The 14,067-nt window shown below is 46.3% G+C and overlaps 1 protein-coding gene and 1 non-coding gene across 7 annotated transcripts in view; both read right to left on the reverse strand.

Moving 5' to 3' along the window:
• Positions 1-14,067, reverse strand: part of RAP1GAP2 (RAP1 GTPase activating protein 2) — a 223,685-nt gene that overhangs the window by 156,314 nt on the left and 53,304 nt on the right. The window lies entirely within an intron of this gene.
• TRNAK-CUU (transfer RNA lysine (anticodon CUU)) lies at positions 4,609-4,681 on the reverse strand. Its single transcript has one exon. It is a non-coding gene; the product is annotated as a tRNA-Lys (tRNA).

The raw sequence follows: 14,067 nt of genomic DNA on the forward strand, positions 1-14,067 counted from the left end.
GAAACACATGAGGGGGCAAAGTAAGAAGGCCACATCACTCCCTCAACCCCAGGGGAGTATCTGCAAGGTGGGCCATGGAGAAGCCTTCCCAGGAGGAACCCCTGGAGCTGCTTCTCTAACACAGACACACCCGGATGCACCAACCCACCCAATGAGTGACAGTCTTGGGGACAGTCTGTGCAGAGTCCTCTTGGCCCTACCAAGGGGAAAGCAGATGGGCACAATTCTGACCCTGCAGATAAAACAGAAATATCTCCCTTCCCTCTGCTGTCAGCACGCAGTTCACTCGTTTCACCTTGTTTCAATAAAATCAAGGACTATTCAAGGAAAATGTAAAAAGAAAAAAAAATAGGGGAGTGGGGGACATTCAGACAAATCTAAAATGTGGGACATTCTATAAAACAACTTTGCCAAGTCTGCTGTTCTATATTTAAAGAGACTAAAAAGATGTCACAACAAAGTGCAGTAAGTGACCATTAACAATAAGTCAATGATAGGGGTGCCTGGGTGGCTCAATCAGTGGAGCGTCCAATTCTGCATTTCAGCTCAGGTCATGATCCCCAGGTCATGGGATCGAGCCCCAAGTTGGGCTCTGCATTGAACATGCAGCTTGCTTGAGATTCTCTCTCTCTCTCTCTCTCTCTCTCTCTCTGCCCCTCTCTTCCACCTGTGCTGTCTCTCTCTCTAAAGAATAAGAAAATAAGAAAAAGAAGTGGTCAATAATATAACCTAATATGCAGTCCATATTCAAACTCAGAACAACTGGAAACATTTAGATGTGGACTATATATTAAATTATATTAAGTTAATATTAATTTGTTTACATGTGATGATAGTATTGTGCTTATGTCAGAGAATGGTATTATTTCAGGGAGTTTTAGGTGAGTATTTAGATGTAAGGTGTCATGACGTCTGCAACTTGTCTCTGCCTCTCACCCTCATTACGCAGAGAAAGAGAGAAAGGCAACAACTGTCAAATGTAAATAACTGGAGAACTGGGGTGAATACAGGTGCTCACTGTACTATTCTTCTGATCTTTGCATAGACTGGTAATCTTCTAAACAAAATGTTGGAAAAAAAAACCCACATCACCCTTACCTATCCCTGCCCTCAAATCTGCACACACAGGGGCGCCTGGGTGGCTCAGTGGGTTGAGCGTCTGATTTTTTTTTAATTCTTTTTTTTAACGCTTATTTATTTTTGAGACTGAGAGAGACAGAGCATGAACGGGGGAGGGTCAGAGAGAGGGAGACACAGAATCTGAAACAGGCTCCAGGCTCTGAGCTGTCAGCACAGAGCCCGACGCGGGGCTCGAATTCACGGACCGCGAGATCATGACCTGAGCCGAAGTCGGCCGCTTAGCCAACTGAGCCACCCAGGCACCCCAGAGTGTCCGATTTTTGATTTGGGCTCAGGTCATGATCTCACATTTGGTGGGATCGAGCCCCACGTCGGGCTCTGCACTGGCAGGGTGGAGCCTGCTTGGGATCCTCAATCTCTCTCTCTCTCTCTCAATAAAAAATAAGCTTAAAAAAATCTTCACATACATACGTGTGCATGTGCAGCAACCACGTGTATACACACATGCATGCATGCATTCTACAACACAGCAGATTGGTGTGCAAAGAGCACTGGGCCAGAGTCAGCAGAACCAGCTTCCGGACCAGATCTGTCCTCTCATTATCTGTAGGTCCTTTCCCTAGTCTGTTTTCTCAGGGGTAAGATGAGGACTGAAGCTTCTACATACACCCACAAGATGCTGCAGGAGCATTTGGATGGATGGGACAGTATAGTGAAGGGGTTAAGAACTGAAGACAGGGCCAAGATGAGAAGGTCCTTCTTCTAAGGCAGAGATGACAGGAACTGTCTCCTAGGTCACCCCCTTTCTCCCCAGTTGCACGATTCTAGGCCTCTCAGGGGACCCAGTGCTTAGAACGTGACCTTAAGATAGGTAGACAACACCCCTGGACTAGCCCAATGAGAACTGGCCTCCCAGCTTAATCAGCAAAGGAAATGCATCCGGGCTCCGAGCTATGGCTTCAGCTTCCCCGAAGAACCCACAGGGGAGGACTGGTGCCTTCTAACTGTGAAGGAATGAAAAGCGAAGGCCAGCGCCCCTGAACTTGGCTGGGAGGTCACTGCATTCAGGCTCACATCAACTTGCTAGCCATCTCTCGTCACTAAAGCTTTCTGGATGTCTGGGGCTTCTGAACAGAGAGAGGTGGAGGACGTTCTCAGCAAAAGACCTTCCTGCAAAGATCTCAGGCAGGTGCAGGAACTGCAGAAGGCAACAGTCCACTGACTGAGACAGGACTGTGCTGCTCTGCGCGGAGGGTATGGAGGGCAACCAACATCTGGAGAGACTGGAGGGTGAGCCAGAGACGTGCAGTCATAACAAAGAGGATGCCTAACCCAACAAACTGGCGACAAGTAAAACCTACCAATGGTGGGTGTAGAAGCTGGCAGCAATCTAGCAGTATGCTTAAAATAAGTCACCTGCCCTACCCCCAGCAGTATCACCGCTAAGATTTGGTCAGGTCTAGAGAAACATTCCCAGGTGTGTCCAGAGACAAGTACAAGAATGTTCACTGGAGCACCTTCTGTAAGAGTAAGAAAAATAGTAGAAACATTTCTCTCATTTAGAGACAAAACAGGTAAGTAGGATGTGATATAGTCACAAACTAGCTACTATACAACGAAATACAAGAAAGAACTAAGTCTATATGTACGAACATCTATGGTTACTTAAGATGCACGTAGGGGCGCCTGGGTGGCTCAGTCGGTTGAGCGTCCGACTTCAGCTCAGGTCATGACCTCACAGTTCATGAGTTGAACCCCACATTGAGCTCTGTGCTGACAGCTGGGAGCCTGGAGCTTGCTTCAAATTCTGTGTCTCCCTCACTCTCTGCCCCTCCTCCACTCACACTTTCTCTCTCTCTCTAAAAAATAAATAAAAGTTTTTTTAAAAAGATGCACATAAAAATATTTAATATGTAAAAAAAACATGTACCAAATTCTGAAAAGCGGCTACTCTGGGGAAGAGAGGAAGAGCGTGGCATTGCTGGCAACAGGAGATTTTACGTTTAATTTATCTGGGGTTGTTTTTGATTTTGTTTTTATTATTTTCAAGAGAGAGAGCATGTGGTTGCATATGAGCAGGAGAGGGGCAGAGAGGTGAGACAGGATCCGGACAGCAGAGTAATGGTCTGGGCTTTTCTTTAATGTGTTCTTATATTACTTGTGTAATATAAAATTAAGCTTCTAAAAAGAATCACCAATTTCTAAAAGTAAATGCACACAGTGAAATACCACACAGTTATAAGAAAAGGAGGAGGAGGAGGAAGAGGAGGAGGAGGAGGGATAAGAAGCTTTCAATGGAAGGCTATGGAAAGACCTGCAAGATATATGCTGCAGTGAGAAAAGCGAGATGCAGGAGCACCTGGGTGGCTCAGATGCTTAAGTGTCTGACTCTTGTTTTCAGCTCAGGTCACAATCTTACGGTTCATGAGATGGAGCCCCGCATCGGGCTCCATGCTAACAGTGCACTTGGGATTCTCTCTCTCTCTCTCTCTCTCTGCCCCTCCCCTATTTGTGGGTGCTCTCTCTCTCTCAAAATAAAAAAAACTTTAAAAAAGAAAAAAAAGCAAGACTGTAAACCAGTGTTGTGTCAGATACTACTTTTTATGTACAAAATAGGGGTACAAAGAATATACGTTCATATTATATAGGAAATATAAACAGAAGCGTGGGAAAGAACCTCTTAAGTGGATTCAGGAAGGAGGTGACTAGTTGCACCTGGAGTAAGAGCAAAACTTCTCACCATATATATTCTTGTGTCAATTTGGTTTTTAAACCAAATGCATGTAAATACATCTCCCATTCGAAAGATATTTATGACTAACTACGTAGCACCAGCCAGGATAACCACGATACTCTAGACAGCATCGTGGAAACACTCAGCAACAGTCATAAAAACAGAGGTCCAGACCCTTTGGGTCAGTTATTCCATCCTTGGGAATATATATCCTAAGGAAATAAGTTCTGCACATGCAAGAAACTACATGCACCAAAATGGTTGTGCCATGGGCATTTCTGGGGACAGAGAATTTGAAGCAACCTAAACGCTCACTAATAAGCAATCAGTTCATGTATTGATGCCCTGGAGACCAGGCTGCTGGGCGGTCCATGGGCTACCTCCCTCGGGACGCTCCTCCACACCCGTCCCAAACATGGGTCTCAGGACAATGACAATTGAGGGCTGGTGACCAGCCTTCCGGTGACCAGGATGGCTGACAGCACAGGTGAAAGCACTGACACTCAAGGTTCCCAGGGGGAGCCCCACACCCTGTGTGCCTAAGTCACTGGCCTCATGAGAGCTGCAGGTCCCCCCAAATCCCAATTCAACGAGTCTGAGGCAAAGGCGAGGAATCCGATTTTTAACAAGTATCCCAGGTGGTCCGCTTTGATAACCACTGGCCTATGTCAATGCAAACCTGGAAAAAATTTCTGTTAGGGAGAGAAGATTAACTACAGGAGCCTTCTGCTTCACTTTTCTGTGTTTTCTCTCAGTTCTTTTATTTTTTTTATTATTTTTTTAAGTAGGCTCCACGCCCAACGTGGGGCTTGAACTCACGATCCTGAGATTAAGAGTCGCATGCTCTACCGACTGAGCCACCCAGGCGCTCCGTCTCATGTTTTCTTTAACGTTATGTTATGTTACCTTTCCAGTAAATACAGACCTGCACGCATGGATAATGATTTTTGTATATAAGCACAAGATGGGAAGGTGAGGTTTTCTGGAAGCAAATGTCTCAGTCCTATTTTCCAGACAGACCAGAAAGCTCTATATATTATACTAATGACACGTTAGCGATTCATTGCTGTTATTATATTAACCTCAATTATTCACTATTGTGCTATAAGTACACACACATTATTATTAATAAATGTTATTATAACAAGCAATTTCACTGCATTTGCTATGCGTACTGTTGGAGGCACTTTACACTTGTTGACCCAAATAACCCTCAGGACCACCTTTATGGTATTACTCCCATTTTACAGATGTAGAAGCTGAGAGACAGAAAGGTTAAGCAATGTGCCCAGGGTCTCGACCTAAGGCACACAGCTGGACTTCCCAGTAGGCAGGAGGCTTTAAGAAACCAAGCTCTTCGGCACTGTGCTCACCCAACAGCCTTAATCCTGACAGATGACAGCCAGGAGGGCAACACCAGGTTGGGGACCGTTCAGTCTCCACGGAGAAATCACTCAAAGGGCATGTCCTAAATGTGAGGTGGGGTAGATGCTTTATCTCTGTCGACTAAAATGACCTTTTCCTAACAGTCTATATTGAGCTCTTTTCCTGTTTCATGCCAACTGTTCTGCTGTCCAGTTCTCCCTTCTTAGCCCACGTTCCCACTGTCAGGGATGATGTAAGGTTGCTGCTCAAAGGAGGTGATACAGGTGCACTGGGCAAAGTACCGGGAGGTGGGCCCAAGGGGTCCTGGAGTAAAGGGTCCCCAGAAACATTCTCTGTTGATGGGGGTCACTACCCAAGCTCTGGCCTTTCCTTTCATGGAGAACTGAAGCCCCAAGAACAGGGGTAGGCACAGAGATAAAACACAGTGCCTTCCTGACCCTAATTCACCACTCCCTCTATCTGAGCTACATCAGGAAAGCAAGTAATTAATCTCTGAGACAGGAACCAGCTTCACCAGGGAGCAATGGGACAGGGGAGGAGAAGAGACTGGGAGAGAGCAAAACAGAGAAACCAAGAGAGATGGGAAAGACACAGATACCAAGAAACAGGGACGGAACAATCCCCAACAGAGGAGATGAGCAAAGAAACACTGAAAAGAGCACAGCAGAGGGAGCACAGCAGTCAGGAAATCATCACCTGCTCTTCTGGCCCTGGCCAGGGCTCCCTCTCACATGGACCTCATCTCCCCAGACAGCAAAAGCACACATCCCAGGTTATAAACCTGAGGTCAAGGCACCTGTTCCCCATCTGCCTGGCCTGCCACCCAGAGAGCAGGAAGCCTGTGCCAACAGCACCATCTGCTGGCACAGGGGAGAACTGTGTGTTTCCAATTTGCCACCGCCCAGACAAGCCAGACAAGTCTCATCCCACTCCTGACCCTCCTTCAGCATCTTTGCACCTGCCAAGCCTGTCAGTCCTCAACACACGCGTTCTGTTCCCACTGCCTGGAATGTTCTTCCCCCAGATATCCCCGTGGCTGGCTCCTTCTCTTCCTTTGGGTCTCCACTTAAATGTCACTTCTATGGAGGGGCTATTCCTGACTACTCACCTAAAGTAGCCCCCTGTCATGCCTTCTAATCACCTCACTACCGTGTTTCCTTCCCAGGACTGGGAATTATCTGAAACTACCTGGGTTCTTGTCTTCCTCCCTCATTAGAAAGTACCACGAGGCCTGTCTGGACCTTAACAGTCCACTTTTGCATGACCTGTACTCAGAACAGGCCTTGGCAACAAGCATTTTTGAATGAATGGTTGAATATTCACTCAGCTGAGCTCAAGAACCCAGCTTCAAACTCCACAGGGATGCCCCACGAGCTCCTCCCCATTCAAGCCCAAAGTCATTATCTTCCCCTGCAAACTGGGTTTTCCTCCTGCACGCCCAGCACAGTGACCCTCGTCTGCAAATTCTCTAGGCGTGAAACCCCCATTTCTATGGGGCTCTCCTGTCACACTGCTCACATGGACCACACACCTCATCTGAAGATCCCCTACACATGGCCATGGCCGGGCCCCTCCCCTCCAGCCCCAGCCCCCACCCCCACCTCCAGGTTCCTCAGGAACAAGGTTCCTCACCTCCCAGATCCCTTCCCAGGACTGCCAAAGCTGCCTTCCCAGGGGCTCTCTCTGCCACTCACCCAGGCACCCACCACCTCCTCAGCACCACACTGGAGACCCTCCCTGAGCATACCCCACTCCTGCCCCAGTACCTGACTCACTATTTCTCAAACAGCTCCATATACTTGCTCACCCCGGGCTCTTTGCCTTGTTGTGCCCTCAGTCAGAAACACCCCTATAATCCCCCTCCTGGGGGATTCCTTTTCAACTTTCAAATGTTGCCTCCTTTAGGAAGCCTTCCCTGATTCCACAAGGAAGAATTCACTGCTCCTCCCACATCTTTACTGGCATTGCCTCACACTTTGCAGTTGGCTATTAAATGTCTCTCTCCTCCCATACATGTGAGCTCCTTGGGCACAGGGACCAGGATCACCTAACCACTCTCAGTGTCTTCAGTAATGGCTACGGACATGAGCACTAAAGGCTGTGCTAGCACTTTCCATGTGAATTCATTCAGTCCTCGAATATCCCTATGAGGTAGGGACTCTCATTATCTTCACTTTCCAGATGGGAAAACAGAAGCTCAGAGAGGATTTGGGGGTTTATCCAAGGAACCTCATTAGGGAGGGACAGAACCAGGATCCCCATCACCCAAATCAATGCCTGGCACAAAGCAGGTCCCCAGTGAATATTCATGAGCTGAACAAACACCTCTCTCTCTCCTGCATCAGACCTCAGTGCCGTTTACAGCCCTAAGGCATGAACACCCCGCGTTCCTGCTTTCTCTGTGCCAATTCTGACCCAGTTATATAAGCCAAGTTTCTCCTCTTCTCCCCTCCTTCTTCCCCCTCCTGTGAGCCAAAGGACCCTGCCATGTCAGGTGAGAGAAAGACTACGGACAAGTCTACGTTTAAAGGGCATGTAGGTGAAATTAGACATTGTACATGGGGTGCCTGGGTGGCTCAGCCAGTTAAGCGTCTGACTTCAGCTCAGGTCATGATCTCGGGGTCCATGAGTTCGAACCCCGCATCGGGCTCTGTGTTGACAGCTCAGAGGCTGGAGCCTGCTAGGATTCTGTCTCTCTCTCTGCCCTGCTTGCGTGCATGCACGTTCTCTCCCTCTCTCTCAAAAGTAAACAAACATTAAAAAGTTAAAAAATAATAAAAAAGAAACTAGACACTGTACAGAGGCATGCCTCAAAGCTTCCAGGTGTACCTTTCAGAATCGCCACAGGCATCTACACCTACCTCCTCTTCCTCTTCCGTAGCTGACCCTCCTTACATCTGCACTGTATACAGAATTTGCAGTGCACTATTTCCCATTTCAATTGTGTGGTTTCCCCACTCTGTCTAATCAATAATTGTTCTAGTATTGTTTTGTACTCTTTCCAACTGCCTTATTTATTACACAGCCACTCAGGGACATGGCTGCCTCTTCTGACCTTGACTCAATGGGTATGTGAGCTGTGAGTTCCGGACAGCTAACCCAAGGGGAAGCGTGTGGTGCACAGCCAGCCCACATTATTCTCTATGCTCAAGACCCACCACAGCAGGTACAATAGCACCTGCTCAGGACTTGCAGTTGACTAAGAGCAGACTGTGAAGCATCAAGAAAAAGATAAAGGCAAACACGGGTTTTTGACTGGATTAGCATCCCAACAGCTTTTCTTTCTCAGACACTTACAAATTCCCGAACCCACATCATTCGGGAGGCAGGACCTGCTGTCGTCTCTGACAAAGCCTGGGTCCCAGTTCACTCCAAGGAACTCTCCCAGAGCAGGAGACCAAAACGCGAAAGGCAGAGCTGTCTTAGGTGTCCTCTCTGAACAGAGCCCTCTTATAGCCATGAGCCCAGAAATCAACTTGGTCAGAAGGGAAAGAGGAAGTACATCCAAGCCCCTGGCTGATGTGGCTTCCACAACAGTACCTCGAAGTCCCGGGTTCAAGCGTGAACAGAGAAAGTGCCAGGGGCCAGGTATCAGGAAGCCAGCCCTACCCCCATCCTCCATCCCCACAACATCCAAATACTCTGGAACCAGGCACAACCACCCCTGTCTACTGCACGCTCTACAACCTGTGCCTGATACTCCTGGAAGGCAGCAACCATCATTCCCTCCCAGTATGAACTCCCTCCATTACTCCATGTGCCCTCGGTGGGACCAGCAGCATCGATGTGTGTCTGTGTGAGTGCAGAGCACAGTTCCGTCCTTCCATGCCTGAACCTGTGTCTGAGCATGACACTGGGTCTGCCTTCGGGCCTGCGCTCAGAACTAAGCATGATCAAGAGAAGAGGATGACAAAGCCTACGGAGGCAGACAACCCTGGTTGAATCCCGCTCCATCCTGTGCCGCCTATATGACTGGGGCAGGTCACTTTACCACCCTGAGCCTTGGCTTCTTCCATTTTAAAAAGGAAAGAACGGGAAGAACCACTTCATGGGACGGTTGTGAGGACGAAATGAGGAAGGAAGCCAGTGCTCTGGAACCGGTAGCTATTTTTATTGCTGTTATAATGAAATGTGGCATCAAACATGCTTGTGCTTTTCAGGGACTGTGTTTCCGAGAGTGGATGGGACTGTGTGTATGACTCCATGCGAGGTCCTGTCTAAATGCATGTACCTGTGTGTGCGTGTCTGAGTGTGAATGCAGGAGCCCATGACTTATTGCAGTGGACTTAATGAACTGGACATCAACTGCTTCTCTCTGCTCCTGTCCCCGGGCCCAAGGAGACAGGAGCTGTGTGCCAACTCCCTCCTGCCAAGGAAAACTGCTCCTGGCCACCTCCTTGGCGCCACCTAGTGGCACTGGATTTGTGAAGCTCAGACACCTGGCCTGGGAGTCCAGGAACGTATCTGCAGCAGGTGACAAGTCACAGACTATACAACCTCTGGGCTTGCTCAACCCTTGGAAAACTTCCAAGGGAAGTCTAGCCTTCTGTCTCAACCAGAGCTGCCTAACAGAACTTTCTGTAACGATGGAAATGTTCCGTACCTGTGCTATCCAGTACAGCAGCCAATAGCCACGTGTGCTTATTGAGCACTGGAAATGTGGCTAGTGCAAATACGGAACTGAATTTTTAATTGTACTTATTTTAATTATTTTTTTTATTTTTTTAACTTTTATTTATTCTTGAGAGACAGAGACAGACCATGGATGGGGGAGAGGCAGAGCAAGAGAGGGAGACACAGAACCCAAAGCAGGCTCCAGGCTCTGAGCTGTCGGCACAGAGCCCCACGTGGGGCCCGAATCACAAACCTTGAGATTATGACCTGAGCCAAGGTCGGACGCTCAACCGACTGAGCCACCCAGGCGCCGCTTAATTAATTTAACTTTAAACTGCCACACACAGGACAACATTAGTCTGAAGGACTGTCTGAGCCCTGGTATCCAGCTATGCCCAAACCAGACAGACCAACTCGCTGGGCCTCCCAGCCACAAGAACCAAGGCAGTCCCTTTTCACAAAGGCTGGTTTGACTCTGGCCATGTCCAAAGAGTCCTAACCAATCAGATGATGACCAACCGACCAATCGGATCTCCTCTCCTAGGACATATGAATGCATGAGGTGCTCAAAGAAGGCAGCAGGAAGCAAGGACACCTGCTACTGAAAGACAAGAGGAACCAGGCCCCTGGGCTTGCTAGTGGGTCCCCGGGGATGCCAGTGCGCCACGCTTCTAGGATGCTGCACGTCCCAATCCTGGAAGAGTTAGGACCCCACGTGACTGAAGAGCCTCCAAAGAGCAAAGAGAAGCTTGGACTTAGAGACACATAAACCTGGTTCTGTTCTCAGATTGCCAGTTGTGTGACCTTAGGCAAGTGACAGCCTCTCTGAGGCTAATTTTCCTCGCCTGTGAAATAGGAATCAGAGTACAAATCTCCTAAGGACTGGGTAAAGATCAAGATAATGCATATAAAAGCATCTCCTACAGTGCAGCTGTGCAGAATAAGCACACAATGTTTGCTAGATTATTATTCATTCTATATAGCTTTATATTAAGCCATCATCATGTAAGTTTTTATAAACTGAAAAAAAAAAACCCAATCCCTGACTAACAGAACAATTATCTGGGTCATCCAGATGCCACGCCAGGACATGCGCCATGGCTCCCCCCTTTCCTTCCAACCAAGTCCAGCCAGCCTCCACATCTTGCAGATCCCACCCTGTAGCACCTTGCAGCTAGCCATCCATTTCGAGAGCACACCTGAAGCCGCCTTCATCTTTCTCTCTTTTTTTTTAATTTTTTTTTTTTAATTTTTTTTTTCAACGTTTTTTTATTTATTTTTGGGACAGAGAGAGACAGAGCATGAACGGGGGAGGGGCAGAGAGAGAAGGAGACACAGAATCGGAAAGAGGCTCCAGGCTCCGAGCTGTCAGCCCAGAGCCTGACGCGGGGCTCGAACTCACGGACCGCGAGATCGTGACCTGGCTGAAGTCGGACGCTTAACCGACTGCACCACCCAGGCGCCCCTTTTTTTAATTTTTTTAATGTTTATTTATTTTTGAGAGAGAGGCAGAGTGTGAGTGGGGGAGGAGCAGAGAGGGAGGGAGACACAGAATCCAAAGCAGGCTCCAGGCTCCGAGCTGTCAGCACAGAGCCCGACGCGGGGCTTGAACTCAAGAACCGTGAGATCGTGACCTGAGCTGAAGTCGGACGCTTAACCGACAGAGCCACCCAGGCGCCCCCCTCCTTCATCTTTCTCTTGACCCATTGTGGGTTCGCGTCCATCAGCTCCAAAGGAGTCCCTCAGGGTCTCCCCAGGCGGTCACAGTGACCTTCCTATAAAGCTCCAGGCCTCCACTTAAAGCCTCCAACTATCTCCCTGTAGCTAAACTAATTGAATGCACACCCTGAAGCCTGACCACCCAGGCCCTCCGCCCTTTCGACCTGATTCCTCTTCCAATGCTCCAGCCTCACTCGTTCACTTGAGCAAACCTCGCTCTTTTTCGCCTCTGAGCTAGCGTAAGATTCAACAGACAGGCCATAGGAATCACACAGAAACCCAGAAAGATAACTTCGGATACATAGGAATTTAGTAATGAAAGTGAAAAATTGAAGTCTAGAGCTGAAATGACATATCCGATTATTTGGGAACATAAAATTATAATTTAATCTCTCATCTTATCCCAACTAAATTCCAAATGGATTAAAGAATTAATGTGAAAAGAAAAGAGTTAATGTGAAAAGGAAATACATACATACATACATACATACATACATACATAAATAAATGGCACCATCAACTTTCTGGATGGAGAAGGTCTTTCTAAGCATAAAAGTAACAAAGAAGTCACAAATGAAAAGTTTGACAGATTTTACTATCTTAAAATTTTAAACTTTCATACCAAAAAACAAGAGTAAAATTTAAGGGCAAAGGGTAAACTGAGAAAGATTTGGAAATAAAAATATGAATGACAAAGCGTTCACAACTTTAATTACCAAAGAGTTCTAATGAGTCAGCAGGAAATATATGAATATCCCAATAGAAAAACAGGCAAGAGTCATTAAGAAATATTTTCCCAAAAAATAAAATTTGAAACAATCTGTGAAAATATGTTACCTTTAGTGGTAGTCCAAAAAGTAATCAAAGACACAAAGATTTATATTCAAGGATGTTTTTGCAGCATTATTTATTAATAGTTAAAAATGTATAAGACAACCTTAATATCTAAAAAATAAAGCAATGATTAAATAAATTATGAAACATCATAATAGGATTGTTATGCAATATTTTTAACCATGTTTTTAAAGAGTATTTAATCGTGTCAAAAATGTAATTACATAATAACTTTTAAAAGGAAGCTAAAAAGCACAAAAAGACTAAAAAGAAACATCAAACTAATAACATTTCAGGTGGCAGGGCATGGGTTTTTATTTTTCCATCCCAATATTTGTATGCATTTATAAATCTTCTACAGTGAGCATGTACTATTTTTATAATCAAGAAAAAGGCTATTTTTTAAAAAGGGACGCCTGGGTGGCTCAGTCGGTTAAGCATCCGACTTCAGCTCAGGTCATAATCTCACAGTCCCTGAGTTCAAGCCCCACGTTGAGCTCTGTGCTGACAGCTCAGAGCCTGGAGCCTGCTTCAGATTCTGTCTCCCTCTCTCTCCGCCCCTCCCCTGCTCATGCTCTCTGTCTCAAAAATAAATAAAAACATTAAAAAAAATTTTTTTAAGGAAAAAAAGACTGTACTGATATGGGGAAATGCTTGTTACACTATGCAGAGAAAAGAAGACCCAAGGAGGCCATGGGGGCTTTTGTTCACTTACTCAGAGTTACGGTAGTGCTGATGTAATAGAGAGTAAAATAAAATGTACTCTGTCAATCAAATAAATGCAAAAGTTAAATATCAATGAGGACTTGGGGATTGAATCCACATATACCCCTGACAGGAGTGTTAATGGTAAAACCTCCTTGGGAAGGGAAGGGGAGGGGAGGGGAGGGGAGGGGAGGGGAGGGGAGGGGAGGGAAGGGAAGGGAAGGGAAGGGAAGGGAAGGGAAGGGAAGGGAAGGGAAGGGAAGGGAAGGAAGGGGAGGGGAGGGGAGGGGAGGAGAGAGGAGGGAAGGTATTGCAGTATAACTGAATACAATGTTACATTACCTTCAGCTGTACCATAGTGATTGATCGAGTGTATACATTATGCTATATGCTCACAAGTGCAGCTGCCATCTGAAACCACACAACACTACTGACTATATTCCTTATGCTGTACCTTTTATCCCTGATTTACTCATTCCGTAACTGCAAGCCCATACCTCCCACTCTCCACCCCTCTGACAGTTTGTTCTCTGTATTTATGGTCTGTTTCTGCTTTTTGTTTATTTGTTTGCCTTGTTTTGTAGATTCCACACATAAGTAAAATCATAAAACCTGTCTTTCTTTTTACTTTAAATTCTAGTATAGTTAACCTACAGTGTTATATCAAAATAAAAGGCTTCTGCACAGTGAAGGAAACAATCAACAAAACTAAAAGGCAACCTACTGAATGGGAGAAGATATTTGCAAATGATATTTCCAATAAAGGGTCAGAATCCAGAATATAGAAAGAACTTATAGATAGGGGTGACTAGCTGGCTCAGTCGGTAGAGTACACGACTCTTAATCTCGGAGTCATGAGTTCAAGCCCCACACTGGGCATGCAGCCTACTTAAAATAAAAAATAAAAATAAAATTAAAAATATACAAAAATAATTTATACAACCCAACACCCAAAAAACAAATAATCCGATTAACGGGCAGAAGAAATGAACATA

Source organism: Panthera onca, chromosome E1 (assembly GCF_046562875.1).
Source record: "Panthera onca isolate mPanOnc1 chromosome E1, mPanOnc1 haplotype 2, whole genome shotgun sequence".
Classification (NCBI taxonomy): Eukaryota; Metazoa; Chordata; class Mammalia; order Carnivora; family Felidae; genus Panthera; species Panthera onca.